Source organism: Petromyzon marinus, unplaced genomic scaffold, assembly GCF_048934315.1.
Source record: "Petromyzon marinus isolate PM22_M1 ecotype Great Lakes invasive population unplaced genomic scaffold, UKy_Petmar_22M1.pri1.0 PM_G_Scaffold_48, whole genome shotgun sequence".
Taxonomy (NCBI): Eukaryota; Metazoa; Chordata; class Hyperoartia; order Petromyzontiformes; family Petromyzontidae; genus Petromyzon; species Petromyzon marinus.
In genome coordinates, this window is record NW_027423000.1 from 72773 (window position 1) to 89496 (window position 16724).

Below are 16724 nucleotides of genomic sequence, written 5' to 3' on the forward strand. Positions count from 1 at the left end.
GTCTCTCCGTGTCTCCGCGTGTCTCTCCGTGTCTCTCCGTGTCTCTCCGTGTCTCCGTGTCTCTCCGTGTCTCTTGTCACCGCGTGTCTCTCCGTGTCTCTCCGTGTCTCTCCGCGTCTCTCCGCGTCTCTCCGTGTCTCTTGTCACCGCGTGTCTCTCCGTGTCTCTCCGTGTCTCTCCGCGTCTCTCCGTGTCTCTCCGTGTCTCTTGTCACCGCGTGTCTCTCCGTGTCTCTCCGCGTCTCTCCTTGTCTCTCCTTGTCTCTCCGTGTCTCTCCTTGTCTCCGCGTGTCTCTCCGTGTCTCTCCGTGTCTCTCCGCGTCTCTCCTTGTCTCTCCGTGTCTCTCTGCGTCTCTCCGTGTCTCTTGTCTTTCCGTGTCTCTCCTTGTCTCTCCTTGTCTCTCCGTGTCTCTCCTTGTCTCCGCGTGTCTCTCCGTGTCTCTGCGTGTCTCTCCATGTCTCTCCGTGTCTCTCCGTGTCTCTTGTCACCGCGTGTCTCTCGTCTCTCTGTGTCTCTCCGCGTCTCTCCGCGTCTCTCCGTGTCTCTTGTCACCGCGTGTCTCTCCGTGTCTCTCCGTGTCCGTGTCTCTCCACGTCTCTCCGTGTCTCTCCGCGTCTCTCCGTGCCTCTCCATGTCTCTTGTCACCGTGTGTCTCTCCATGTCTCTCCGCGTCTCTCCTTGTCTCTCCGTGTCTCTCCTTGTCTCCGCGTGTCTCTCCGTTTCTCTCCGTGTCTCTCCTTGTCTCTCCGTGTCTCTCTGCATCTCTCCGTGTCTCTCCGTGTCTCTCCACGTCTCTTCACGTCTCTCCTTGTCTCTCTGTGTCTCTCCGTGTCTCTCCGTGTCTCTCCGCGTCTCTCCGTGTCTCTCCTTGTCTCTCCGTGTCTCTCCGCGTGTCTCTCCGTGTCTCTCCGTGTCTCTCCGTGTCTCTCCGCGTCTCTCCGTCTCTCTCCGTGTCTCTCCGTGTCTCCGTGTGTCTCTCCGCGTCTCTCCTTGTCTCTCCGCGTCTTTCCGTGTCTCTCCGTGTCTCTCCGTGTCTCCGCGTGTCTCTGCGTGTCTCTCCATGTCTCTCCGTGTCTCCGCGTGTCTCCGCGTGTTTCCGCTTCTCTCCGTGTCTCTCCGCGTCTCTCCATGTCTCTCCGTGTCTCCGCGTGCGTTCGATGCGCGTGGAGCGACCCGCGTCACGGACTCACGCGCTATCTTCCTTTCTCATCGCCGCCCGCCCGCCCGCCCGCCCGCCCTTCTCTCTCTCTCCTCCTCCTCCTCCCTCTCCATGACCTCGTCGCCCATCGAGTCGACGAGCGAGGAGCAGCCAAATTCAACTGTGCGCCGGCCAGCCGGGGTGGAAGGCCGGACACACTGGACATACAGGGGAGGGTCGTGCATGCGGGCGTGCGGGTGGGCGGGCGGGCTCGCGTTCCACTCACTAACTCACTCACTCACCCGCTCACTCACCCACTTACTCACTCACCCGCTCACTCACCCACTCACTAACTCACCCGGTCACTCACTCACCCGCTCACTCACCCATCCACTCACCCACTCACTCACCCATCCACTCACCCACTCACCCAACCACTCACTCACCCACTCACTTACCCAACCACTCACCCGCTCACTCACCCATCCACTCACCCACTCACTCACCCACCCACTCACCCACCCACTCACCCGCTCACTCACCCATCCACTCACCCACCCAACCACCCACTCACTCACCCATCCACTCACCCACCCAACCACCCACTCACTCACCCACTCATTAATTTTTCCCCCCCGCAAAGACGTCCAGCAGGGGCACGGGGCTCAGCGAGTGACACCGACAATCGGGGCGACATTCTCGTCACAACAGACGGTCACGTGGGCTGGCGGCACCTGACGACAGCACGTGGGTCAAAACGTTGGACGCCGCGTTTGGTGGAATCGGGTGACATTGCTCATCGCTGTGCCAAGGTGCGACTCGAAGCGGTCTAAGTACGGGGCTCACGAGCGGCCGCGTTTGTTCCTCCGTGCCTGCTTGTAGCGGCTAAACAGCGGAATAAAACCCATCGCATTTAGAGGATATTGTCCCTTGTGATGCTTTGAATGTTGAACTGTGTCCATGTACATACAGAACAGAACAAACATACTCGTGATTAAAAAACACAAACATTAAATTCCGATTTAAAGCTTTCGTGACTGCAAGGATTCATCTTCTTTGGTTCTTTCGGTAAAGTCATTACCACGTAGAATGAGAATAAAATAATAAATTGATCAAATAAAATTCTCACGACGTTTCGGCCCAAACAGGGTGATGCCACTTCAGGTTGTCCGTTAGTTCTGCAAGATATAAACCCCACGGCGAAAGGTCTCGAGACCTCCCACGAGGCACAAATCAGACCGCGCGGCGTTGCAGCGGCGGTTTCTTATACGAACTACTCAAAATGTTACCTATAGAAAAGTCTTTTTTATTTGAAAAATCATTCTCATGTCCAGCTGCCTGGTGGGGTGGCGCCCCACCGCCCCCTAGTGGACTAAGTCAGACACCACCCCCCACTGCCCCTAGTGGACTAAGTCAGACACCACCCCCACTGCCCCCTAGTGGACTAACTAAGTCAGACACCACCCCCACTGCCCCCTAGTGGACTAAGTCAGACACCACCCCCACTGTCCCCTAGTGGACTAAGTCAGACACCACCCCCACTGTCCCCTAGTGGACTAAGTCAGACACCACCCCCACTGTCCCCTAGTGGACTAAGTCAGACACCACCCCCCACTGCCCCCTAGTGGACTAACTAAGTCAGACACCACCCCCACTGTCCCCTAGTGGACTAAGTCAGACACCACCCCCACTGTCCCCTAGTGGACTAACTAAGTCAGACACCACCCCCCACTGCCCCCTAGTGGACTAAGTCAGACACCACCCCCACTGCCCCCTAGTGTGTGAACGCGCACCACCACTGCCACCACTGCCACGACCGCCACCACCACCACTGCCACCACCGCCACGACCGCCACCACCACCACCACCACCACGGCCACCACCACCACTGCCACCACTGCAACCACTACAACCACCACCCACCTCACCTCAAATGAGTACCTGGTGCGGTGTGTAGTAATCATCGCCAGGAGGGAGACAAAGGCGGCCGGGCGTGGTGCTGACCACCCACCCCCTCGTGTGCCACAGTGCCGGCAGCCTTCATAGCTGCTGCTACTCGCTAACAGCACTTGCCCCTACAGTCTGTTACAGGCTACACAGTGGGGAATCTTTGTCTTTGTGTTTGTGTGTGCCTGGCCCCGCCCTGCCTCACCCACCCACCACAGCCAGAATACCTCGTCACACACACAACGTGACGAGGTGTGAACACACACAGCGTGACGAGGTGTGAATACTCACAGTGTGACGAGGTGTGAACACACAGTGTGACGAGGTGTGAACACACACACACACACAGTGTGTGACGAGGTGTGAACACACACAGTGTGTGACGAGGTGTGAACACACACAGTGTGTGACGAGGTGTGAACACACAGCGTGACGAGGTGTAACACACACACACAGTGTGACGAGGTGTGAACACACACAGTGTGACGAGGTGTGAACACACATTGTAACGAGGTGTGAACACACAGTGTGACGAGGTGTAACACACACACAGCGTGACGAGGTGTGAACACACATTGTAACGAGGTGTGAACACACACAGTGTGTGACGAGGTGTGAACACACACAGTGTGACGAGGTGTGAACACACACAGCGTGACGAGGTGTGAACACACACACAGTGTGACGAGGTGTAACACACATTGTAACGAGGTGTGATCACAGTGTGTGACGAGGTGTGAACACACACACAGCGTGACGAGGTGTGAAGACACACACAGTGTGACGAGGTGTGAACACACACAGTGTGACGAGGTGTAACATACACACAGTGTGACGAGGTGTGAACACACAGGATGACGAGGTGTGATCACACAGTGTGTGACGAGGTGTGAACACACACAGCGTGACGAGGTGTGAACACACATTGTAACGAGGTGTGAACACACACACATTGTAACGAGGTGTGATCACACACATTGTAACGAGGTGTGATCACACAGTGTGTGACGAGGTGTGAACACACACACAGCGTGACGAGGTGTGAACGAGGTGTGAACACACACACAGCATGACGAGGTGTGACGAGGTGTGAACACGGAGTGATTGGGAACCCAGCAATAATGATCATTTCATTCACGCACGACTTGACCGTGGTAAAATCCTCTATACAAAAATAATAATTAAGGGGACGTCCATAAATGACGTCACGCGACTTTGGGTCATTCGGTAAAGTCACGGATAAAGGTTTCAAAGGAAATAAAATAAACTACGACGTTTCGATCCCAACACCAAGAAAATGAATTCCTGCAGTCATGAAAGTTTTAAGTCTTAAAATTGTATTTCTTACACTTGGCCAAAATAATGGGGTGGAGGGTATTGCGTGATTTCAAGAGGAGATTTTATATACACACCACCACACCTGGCTAAAGCAATTAACCACTCAGTTAATTAAGGTGCTAAGTGGAGGCACGTGGCTGGGCTAAACCATTTAAATGCTCACGCGCCACCCGCTAAAGCAATTAACCACTCAGTTAATTAAGGTGTTAAGTGGAGGCACGTGGCTGGGCTAAGACATTTAAATACTGACACGTGACACACCCGCTAGGCACTTTGAACACAGCACGTGGCTGGGCTAAGACATTTAAATACTGACACGTGACACACCAGCTAGGCACTTTGAACACAGCACGTGGCTGGGCTCAGACATTTAAATACTGACACGTGACACCAGCTAGACACTTTGAACACAGCACGTGGCTGGGCTAAGACATTTAAATACTGACACGTGACACACCAGCTAGGCACTTTGAACACAGCACGTGGCTGGGCTAAGCCATTTAAATACTGACACGTGACACCCCCACCCCCACACGCACAGCAGCGGTGGTGGTGACGGTGGTGGTGGTGGAATCTGCTCCTCCGCTTCTCAGCTGACAAAAATTTTTTTTATCTGCCGGTGTAGCGATGGAGAATGTAAAATCTCCGCTGCAAGTGAGTAGATAACCCCCCCTCTCTCTCATTCAGCGCTCCAACATCTCTCCCCATCTCTCTCTCTCTCCCCCTACCCCGACTCTCTCCCCCATCCACCTCCCGTACCGCGCGTCCTTCATTCCCGCAGTTTTGACTTCAGCAGCCAAGTGCGTCTCTGTGTTGTCTCTCTCTCTGTGTCTCTGTGTTGTTGCTGTGTCTCTCTCTATCTGTGTCTCTGTGTTGTTGCTGTGTCTCTCTCTATCTGTGTCTCTGTGGTGTGCCTCTCTCTGTGTCTCTGTGTTGTTGCTGTGTCTCTATATCTGTCTCTCTCTCTGTGTCTCTGTGTTGTTGCTGTGTGTCTCTATCTGTGTCTCTCTCTCTGTGTTGTTGCTGTGTGTCTCTCTCTCTATCTGTGTCTCTCTCTGTGTCTCTGTGTTGTTGCTGTGTGTCTCTCTCTATCTGTGTCTCTGTGTTATTGCTGTGTCTCTCTCTATCTGTGTCTCTGTGGTGTGCCTCTCTCTGTGTCTCTGTGTTGTTGCTGTCTCTCACTCAAAACTGCTCTAGAGGAGTTGTACAACCCTAGCTGCCACTGCTATTCAGTGGCCTAAATTATGGCCCTAGATTTTGGTGTTATAATTTATTTATGGAGTTTATTGTTAAAAATTCGGTCACAGTCCCTATGATCACTGTTACATTGCATTTATGGCTTTTATTTTGGTGATTTCAAAAAGTTTTTTTTGTTTTGGCCATGTTTTTGTTTATTGTAGTACGGAGTTAGACTGATAGCCTTAATCTTAGTTGTCTTGTGGTTGTTGTTGTTGTTTGACCTGCATCCCACTGGGATTTTTGCACACAGCGTTGGTGTACGGTGCTATTTCAGGAATATTTTGATATTTTTTTCCTGTATTTTCTGTTTGCACAGTCACAAAATCACTTTAAGATGTTTTCCTGTTCATGTTTTTTGTTTGTTGCGGTTGCACCCGATTCAAGAGCCGAATGTCTCACAGGGCTATACCAAATAAATGAACTATGAACTATGAACTCTCTCTGTGTCTCTGTGTTGTTGCTGTGTTTCTCTCTCTCTGTGTTTCTCTCTGTGTTGTTGCTGTGTCTCTCTCTCTCTCTCTTTGTGTCTGTCTCTGTGTTCTCTCTCTGTGTCTCTGTGTTGTCTCTCTCTCTCTCTGTGTCTGTCTGTGTGTCTATGTTGTGTGTCTCTGTGTGTCTCTGTGTTAGCAGTGGTGTAGGCAATTCCAACAAGACCTACATCTCTGCTTTATTGACCTGGTCAAGGCCTATGATACCATCAGTAATCCTGGGCTCTGGGTTGTTCTTCGTGCTTTTGGAGTACCTGACCCTCTGCTCACGATCATTAAGGACCTTCATGATGGTGAGCGGACCCGGGTAAAACTACGTGGCTGGGAGTCAGAGCCATTCCCTGTACACCTTGGGGTGCGACAGGGATGTCCTCTGGCTCCCACATGATTTAACATCTATTTTGACCACGTAGTTCGTGAAACCTTCAGTAGCTGTACCAGAGGAATTTCCATCTGGTACAGATACAATCGGAGGCTGATCGATGCCCGGGTGCAGTCAAGGGATGGCTCCCTATTGGTCAACCACGTTATGTATGCCGACGACCTGGTAATTGGGGTTCACTCAGAGGAGGCGTTGGAGGTGCTGCTGCTGAAACTGGAGTGTGCCACTAAGAGGTGGGGCCTTACCATCAGCCCCACCAAAACTAAGCACCTGCCTGGGTATTTTGTACCATCGGGCACTCCACCCCCGAAACTCACAATCGGTGATGGGACAGTTGTGGAGAGAGTGGAGAGTTTCCCATACCTGGGCAGTGTGCTCATGGCCGGCTCCAGTTTAACAGCAGAGGTCTCACTCCGAATCAGTCGAGCGGCATTATCTTTTCATCGGTTGCATAACGCTGTGTGGAAGCTACATGGTCTGTCGCTCCGCATCTCTACGCTTGCGAAACATGGACCCCCCTAATGGAATATCTTCGCCGGTTAAAAACATTTAGGCTGGCCTGCCTACGATCAATCCTGGGTTTAACCAGGCTGGATTGTGTGAGCAGCTCACAAATCCTCGAAAGATCTGGACAAAGTCCCATCGGTGAGTTCCTCCAGGCAGGTAAGGCTGCGTTAGCTGGGTCATGTAGCCCGCATGCCCAGCCACCGCATGTCTAAACAGCTTTTGTTCGGACGGATTGAGGGGGCTAAACGGGCGCGGCACGGGCTGGAGAAGAGATGGAGTGATGTGGTACAGAAAGACGTGGAGCTGAGTGGACTTGCCGATGACCGGTACCAGCGGTGTCAAGATCGGCCTCTGTGGAGGAGGCTCGTGAAGGACGCTACTGGGCAGTTGGAGGTAGTCGCCCTCCAACAACAACGGAGGGCGGAGGAACGACGCTCACAACAACGAGCGGAGCGCCAGGTGGCTAAAGCACAGCAGGTTGGCACAGTAGGAGGCACAGGTGGTGCATCAGCCAGTCATCTCAGTCAGTCAACCCGTGGCACCTGCTGGGTCTGCCCCGTGACCCCCTGCCAGCGGGCGTTCGACACTTCACGTGGCCTCAGGGTGCACATGGCCTGGCACAAGCGTCGTGGTGATGTCACCGCCACTTAGTGGCGAACGGCGGTTGTTGTTGTTGTCTCTGTGTTATCTCTCTGTGTCTGTGGCGAGGGGTGATGCAGCGGGCCGTGAGCGGTGTGCTCCCTCTCCACGCCCCCGCGCTACGTCCTGATGACACCCAAACGGGCAGAATCATTCTTCGTTACATTTTCGGAAAAGGCAAACAGCGATGCTGCTGCTGCTGATGATGATGATGCTTGTTACTGCATGATGATGGGTGATGATGCTGCTGCTGATGATGATGCTGCTTGTTACTGCATGATGATGGGTGATGATGATGCTGCTGCTGCTGATGATGATGCTGCTTGTTACTGCATGATGATGGGTGATGATGGATGCTGCTGCTGATGATGATGATGCTGCTTGTTACTGCATGATGATGGGTGATGATGGTGCTGCTGCTGCTGCTGATGATGATGCTGCTTGTTGCTGCGTGATGATGGGTGATGATGCTGCTGATGATGATGATGCTTGTTACTGAATGATGATGGGTGATGATGGATGATGATGATGATGCTTGTTACTGAATGATGATGGGTGATGATGGATGCTGCTGATGATGATGATGCTGCTTGTTACTGCATGATGATGATGGATGCTGCTGCTGATGATGATGCTTGTTACTGCATGATGATGGGTGATGATGGATGCTGCTGCTGATGATGATGCTGCTTGTTACTGCATGATGATGATGAATAGGGGAGTGTATTGCCTAGAGCTCCTGCGTTATCTCCCGCAGCTGCAGCAGCAGCTGGAGCTGCAGCAGCAGCAGCTGGAATTCCAGCAGCAGCGGCTGGAGCTGCAGCAGCAGCAGCAGCAGCAGCTGAGGCGTCAGCAGGAGGAGCTGCTTTTCCAGCAGCTGGACGCGAGCCTGGAGCTGCACCTGGTGACGAGGCTTCAGCACCACGAGTGGCTGGAGCAGGCGGAGCTCCGGCAACAGCAGCAGGAGCAGCAGCAGCATCTGGAGCTGCGGCACCAGCAGGCGCTGGAGCAGCAGCAGCAGCAGGAGCTGGAGCTGCAGCAGCAGCTGCAGCAGCAGCCGCTGGAACTTCGGCAGCAGCAGCAGCAGCCGCTGGAGCTGCGGCACCAGCAGCAGCTGGCGCAGCAGCTGGAGCTGGAGCTGCAGCAGCAGCTGGAGCTGCTGTAGCAGCAGCATCAGCTGGAGCAGCAGCAGCAGCAGCAGCGGCTTGAGTTTGAGGAGCAGCAGCTGGACCCACACCTGGAGCTGCACCTGGTGCTGAGGCACCGGCAGCATCAGCAGCCGCAGCAGCTGGAGCTCCGGGAGCAGCAGCGGCTGGAGCAGCTGGATCTTCGGGAGCAGCAGCGGCAGCAGCAGCTGGAGCATCCGGAGTGGCAGCAAGCTGCAGCGGATGGAGCTTGACCTGGAGCATGCGGAGCGGCAAGCTGCCGCCGCCGCCGCTGCTCCTCGGTGAGCATCCAAACGACGTCAATCAGCCGACGCTGACACCGAGAGTGGTGGTGCTGGGGGTAGCGGTGGTGGTGGTGGTGGTGTCAAGAAGCCGCTGTTTGCTTCTCTTGGACAGCCGCTCAGCGTGCAGCAGCACGATCACAGCCAGATGCTGAGTGAGCTCTTGAGTCGAAAGTGATTGGGGGGGGGGGCAATAAGCCAATTGCTTGACCGCATTAATTTTTTTATTTTTCCATCCCCATAGGAGATACTCTGCGGCGACACAAGCGCCGGTGCTTTTGCCGAGATTGTTGACAAAGCACGCTGGCCTTGAACCAGTTGATGCGTGCTGCTGTATGCCTCTTCGTGCTTACCTGCAGCGTGGAAAATAAAGACGATTTCTTGTCTTCTGTCCGGGCCACTTTATCACAGTTCGTTACACAACACTCACCTGCTAGGCCCGTCGCTCGTTCGCTCCCTCACTCGCCTCGTCCTTATCCTATTACTACACTCCTTCACGATCCTATTACTACCCTCCTTCACGATCCTATTACTAAACTCCTTCCCGATCCTATTACTACACTCCTTCACGATCCTATTCACTACTCTCCTTCCCGATTCTATTACTACTCTCCTTCACGATCCTATTACTACACTCCTTCCCAATCCTATTACTACCCTCCGTCACGATCCTATTCACTACTCTCCTTCCCGATCCTATTACTACTCTCCTTCCCGATCCTATTCACTACTCTCCTTCACGATCCTATTCACTACTCTCCTTCCCGATCCTATTCACTGCTCTCCTTCCCTACTCTCCCCGTTTCACCCCTCCCGGCTGCCGTGTCTCGCCGTGTCTCAGCAGCCCCCGGGGGGTCAAGCGTGCCGACGTACGGACCGCGCTTAACCCCCTAGCGGCCCTACCCTAGGCAGCTACGCAGGGCCACACAGGGCTACTCTCAGCCTGGCGAGCTTGGCCGGTCCGGCTTCTCTCGTCCTCTGTCTTCATCGACTCGACCCCTCCGGCTCGTCTTGCCTCCCTCTCTCTCGTGTGTCCCTCGCGACCCCTCCCAGGTCTCCCCGTCGATCCTCTCGTTTTGTTTATTTCCGTGTTTTTTTGCGTGCACCGGGATCATCCGTCCCGAGAGACAAAGTGCACGGCGGCTTGCGGCTCTTGGTTTTGATTGACGTGCCATTAAATGACCCCCATTGGGCGAGGCAGTCACGCCCCAAAACCCGTTGGTTGGCTTCCGCTACATTTGCTGTCCTTGGCCTGCAAGCAGACAGGCCGGAAATTAATACATCTGTAACTTTAGACGGTGGTGCACGTGGGGGCGTATTGTCAGAACTCCACAATTGTGCTGTAAATTTAAGTCGTTAATACCAGCTAACATCGTCAATACCAGCTAACATCGTCAATACCAGCTAACATCGTCAACACCAGCTAACATCATCAACACCAGCTAACATCGTCAATACCAGCTAACATCGTCAACACCAGCTAACATCGTCAATACCAGCTAACATCGTCAACACCAGCTAACATCGTCAACACCAGCTAACATCGTCAATACCAGCTAACATCGTCAACACCAGCTAACATCATCAATACCAGCTAACATCATCAATACCAGCTAACATCATCAATACCAGCTAACATCGTCAATACCAGCTAACATCGTCAATACCAGCTAACATCGTCAACACCAGCTAACATCATCAACACCAGCTAACATCGTCAATACCAGCTAACATCGTCAACACCAGCTAACATCGTCAATACCAGCTAACATCGTCAACACCAGCTAACATCGTCAACACCAGCTAACATCATCAATACCAGCTAACATCATCAATACCAGCTAACATCATCAATACCAGCTAACATCGTCAATACCAGCTAACATCGTCAACACCAGCTAACATCGTCAACACCAGCTAACATCATCAATACCAGCTAACATCGTCAATACCAGCTAACATCGTCAACACCAGCTAACATCATCAATACCAGCTAACATCATCAATACCAGCTAACATCGTCAATACCAGCTAACATCGTCAACACCAGCTAACATCGTCAATACCAGCTAACATCGTCAACACCAGCTAACATCGTCAACACCAGCTAACATCGTCAATACCAGCTAACATCATCAATACCAGCTAACATCATCAATACCAGCTAACATCATCAATACCAGCTAACATCGTCAATACCAGCTAACATCGTCAATACCAGCTAACATCATCAATACCAGCTAACATCGTCAATACCAGCTAACATCGTCAACACCAGCTAACATCATCAATACCAGCTAACATCATCAATACCAGCTAACATCGTCAATACCAGCTAACATCATCAATACCAGCTAACATCGTCAATACCAGCTAACATCGTCAATACCAGCTAACATCATCAATACCAGCTAACATCATCAATACCAGCTAACATCAATACCAGCTAACATCATCAATACCAGCTAACATCATCACACGCCTCACCAAAGAGAAGCAGTTCCAGCCCATCGCATTAGGGGGCGAGTTAATTAAATGTTTGACCAAATATTAACGGGCAAATTTTTAAGTTGATGATTTTGTATGGCCCTGCGAATGATGATGTTATAAATATCCGAATGTCCCTTGGCAGAAAAAATGTTCCCCACCCCTGCTCTAAGACTTCCAGTGATTTCTTTTCAGCTGTCATTGCTTCAAGGAATGCAAGAGGGCAGCTTTACAGGAGGCACTTAGCACAACAAGCTGCAACCATAACCTGCTGTACCAGCTGGGTTGTGACGAGTGTTGTCGTGGTGTCGTTGTGCACGGTACGATACCAGTTCTCGCTATTAGGTACGACGATTGTCGCGATATATGAACGTTCCATCACGGGAGAGAAAACCACAGACTCGGTATTCATGTCCGTTATTAACGTTTTAATGTTCGGTTTTTCACGACTGCAACAGACGTAAAAAAAAAAGTTACCGTCAAAATAAACGAAATGTATAAACACTTGAACACGTGGTAGAAGTAGGAAGCTTTTGCGACCAATTTTATCCATGAGGGGGTTTTTTTGGGGGGGAGTTAGATCACTTAAATGTGTGTCGTGAAACCCGCCACCACCCGACAGCCAAACAGGGAGGTTTGTCACGTGAACAAGACGTGCCAATTCGTTACGAGTGCAGTACGACACCGGCTGTGTGTTGGGGAGCCAAATCTGGCTGTCGCCTGACGATGCCGGCTGTAATCACTGGTGAAACGTCGTCCTCAAATAGTAAATGTTGTGGATTTACCCTCAAACACAGCGGTGTGCTGTACTAATAAGGAATTGTCCACGTTCTATTTACACTCAAACACAGCGGTGTGCTGTACTAGTAAGGAATTGTCCACGTTCTATTTACCCTCACACACACCGCTGTGCTGTACTAGTAAGGAATTGTCCACGTTCTATTTACACTCAAACACACCGGTGTACTGTACTAATAAGGAATTGTCCACGTTCTATTTACCCTCAAACACAGCGGTGTGCTGTACTAGTAAGGAATTGTCCACGTTCTATTTACACTCAAACACAGCGGTGTACTGTACTAGTAAGGAATTGTCCACGTTCAATTTACCCTCAAACACAGCGCTGTGCTGTACTAGTAAGGAATTGTCCACGTTCTATTTACCCTCAAACACAACGGTGTGCTGTACTAGTAAGGAATTGTCCACGTTCTATTTACCCTCACACACACCGCTGTGCTGTACTAGTAAGGAATTGTCCACGTTCTATTTACACTCAAAAACAGCGGTGTGCTGTACTAGTAAGGAATTGTCCACGTTCTATTTACCCTCAAACACAGCGGTGTGCTGTACTAGTAAGGAATTGTCCACGTTCTATTTACACTCAAACACAATGGTGTGCCGTACTAGTAAGGAATTGTCCACGTTCTATTTACACTCAAACACAGCGGTGTACTGTACTAGTAAGGAATTGTCCACGTTCTATTTACCCTCAAACACAGCGGTGTGCTGTACTAGTAAGGAATTCTCCACGTTCTATCTACCCTCAAACACAGCGGTGTGCTGTACTAGTAAGGAATTGTCCACGTTATATTTACCCTCACACACACCACTGTGCTGTACTAGTAAGGAATTGTCCACGTTCTATTTACACTCAAACACAGCGGTGTGCTGTACTAGTAAGGAATTGTCCACATTCTATTTACACTCAAACACAGCGGTGTGCTGTACTAGTACGGAATTGTCCACATTCTGTTTACCCTCAAACACAGCGGTGCGCTGTACTAGTAAGGAATTCTCCACGTTCTATTTATCCTCAAACACAGCGGTGTGCTGTACTATGAAGGAATTGTCCACGTTCTATTTACCCTCAAACACAGCGGCGTGCTGTACTAGTAAAGAATTGTCCAGGTTCTATTTACCCTCAAACACAGCGGTGTGCTGTACTAGTAAGGAATTGTCCACGTTCTATTTACACTCAAACACAGCGGTGTGCTGTACTAGTAAGGAATTGTCCACATTCTATTTACACTCAAACACAGCGGTGTGCTGTACTAGTAAGGAATTGTCCACGTTCTATTTACCCTCAAACACAGCGGTGTGCTGTACTAGTAAGGAATTGTCCACGTTCTATTTACCCTCAAACACAGCGGTGTGCTGTACTAGTAAGGAATTGTCCACGTTCTATTTACACTGAAACATACTGCTGTGCTGTACTAGTAAGGAATTGTCCACGTTCTATTTACCCTCAAACACAGCGGTGTGCTGTACTAGTAAGGAATTGTCCACGTTCTATTTACACTGAAACATACCGCTGTACTGTACTAGTAAGGAATTGTCCACGTTCTATTTACGTGACACCATACCAATTGGTTGGCGGGTTTAACGGCACATTTGTATTGAAGTGATCTCACCCAGAAAATAAAACCGTATGGATATATAACTGTCTTGGTACGAAGCGTACCAAATGGCACTAGGTTTTTATTTAAATTCTAGTATGCATTATCTCCACTAGGGTGCACACACATATACATTGTACCCAGGTTTAATGATATCTTATCGCAAAGAGGAAACATGCTCTTTGGTTCTTTCGGTAAAGTCACGTAGGTAATCAAATAAAATAAATGACGTTTCGATTGTAACACAAGCGTCCATCATCATCATTGGGAAAACCACAGCAAGAATTGCGTGGACGCTCCCCTCCCCCTACCCCCCTCTCTTACTGACACTGTATAACCTACATTCTTAGTTTTTTCGGTAAAGTCACGTTGAAGAGAAACAACAAAATAATAAAATATATAACAATAAAAAATTCTCACGACGTTTCGACCATAACTCAAACGGTCATCTTCAGGTGTTTATGCAAACCAACACACCTGAAGATGACCGTTTGAGTTATGGTCGAAACGTCGTGAGAATTTTTTATTGTTTTATATATATTTTATTATTTTGTTGTTTCTCTTCAACGTGACTTTACCGAAAAAACTAATAATATGAATTACTGCAGTCATGAAATATTTAAATCAAAACTGTATAACCTCTTACCACAGCATCTCTCTCCCACTTCATCAAATAAATGTTCTTGCTGTGTCCTGACTGTAGTGAGTGTCAAGGCACGTGCATGCTGGGTGTGTGTTCACTGTCATCAGGAAACGTTTATTAAGAAGTCTGTTTACTCTTTAATTCAGCAGGACGTGTTTATTTAAAGTTGCGCATTTTGACGTGACGTCACATTTCTCAAACACCCCCCCCACCTCCTCACACATCGTCACAAATGTCTGACCTCTCCTCCACCCCCCCAGCTGGGTTACGTCATTTATGGACGGCCCCTTAACACATGTTTCAGCTATCATTTGTATTACCATACTCATCCTATCTACGAAATTCATTATATTACCTATCCAGACTAGGATTTAAAGTCTGAATCTTATCCTGGCTATCATTTGTATTGCCCGACTTATCACGTCTATGATAAGCACTAAACAGCCCCGCCGTGACTGAGAGGGACAATACGAATATCTTAGCACTGTGAGAATCACTGCAGAGCTTACGTTAACTAGAACCGATAACGCTCGCGATCATTCATCAATCAAGCGATACGTAAGGTCTAACTTACACACGTTACGACTAAGCAAAATGGGCCTCAATTCTGGCAGCCCAAACAAATGAACAATTTCAAACGCAGCAAAATCGTCAACAACTATTTAATACTTATTTAAAACAATTAACAAATAAGTGTACGCGCAGACACACACACAGACACACACACAGACACACACACAGACACACACACACACAGACACACACACACAGACACACACACACAGACACACACACACACACACAGACACACACAGACACACACACAGACACACACACAGACACACACACAGACACACACACAGACACACACAGACACACACAGACACACACACAGACACAGACACACACACAGACACACACAGCGATCAAACCCCTAACATCGATGCGCTAGCCATGCGGATCGCACGCCCAGAGAGAGACGAGACATCGCCCTGGAGAGAGATGCCGCCACCACCCATCATCGCCCTCCTCCGTGTTCGCGTGAATCACCTTCGCCACCTTCGCCAATTTCGCCACCTTCGCCACCTTCGCCACCGTCGTCGTCCACACCGCCGCCACGTCCGACTAAAGAGTTTCGTGGGGGGCTACGGCAACCGGGGGGGGGGGGAGGATTGGGGGGGGAGGAGGAGGGGGGACAGCCCCCCAGGACCTGGGCAGCTCTCCCTCACGCCAAAAACAAAACCTTCACTCGCGACGTCGTCGCCATCGCCGCCAACGACCGGGACGTGACGAGAGTGGCACGCGGACGAGGGGGACCCACTACCAGGGTCCCTCTACTGGGGTCCCCCTACCAGGGTCCCTCTACCAGGGTCACTCTACCAGGGTCCCACTACCAGGGTCCCTCTACCGGGGACCCTCTACCAGGGTCCCTCTACCAGGGTCCCTCTACCAGGGTCCCTCTACCGGGGTCCCCCTACCAGGGTCCCTCTACCAGGGTCCCTCTACCAGGGTCCCTCTACCGGGGTCCCACTACCGGGGTCCCTCTACTGGGGTCCCACTACCAGGGTCCCTCTACCAGGGTCCCTCTACCAGGGTCCCTCTACCAGGGTCCCACTACCAGGGTCCCTCTACCAGGGTCCCTCTACCGGGGTCCCTCTACCAGGGTCCCTCTACCAGGGTCCCTCTACCAGGGTCCCTCTACCAGGGTCCCACTACCAGGGTCCCACTACCAGGATCCCTCTACCAGGGTCCCTCTACCGGGGTCCCTCTACCGGGGTCCCTCTACTGGGGTCCCACTACCAGGGTCCCTCTACCAGGGTCCCTCTACTGGGGTCCCACTACCAGGGTCCCTCTACCAGGGTCCCTCTACCAGGGTCCCTCTACCGAGGTCCCTCTACCAGGGTCCCTCTACCAGGGTCCCTCTACCAGGGTCCCACTACCAGGGTCCCTCTACCAGGGTCCCTCTACCAGGGTCCCTCTACCAGGGTCCCACTACCAGGGTCCCTCTACCAGGGTCCCTCTACCAGGGTCCCTCTACCGGGGTCCCTCTACCGGGGTCCCTCTACCAGGGTC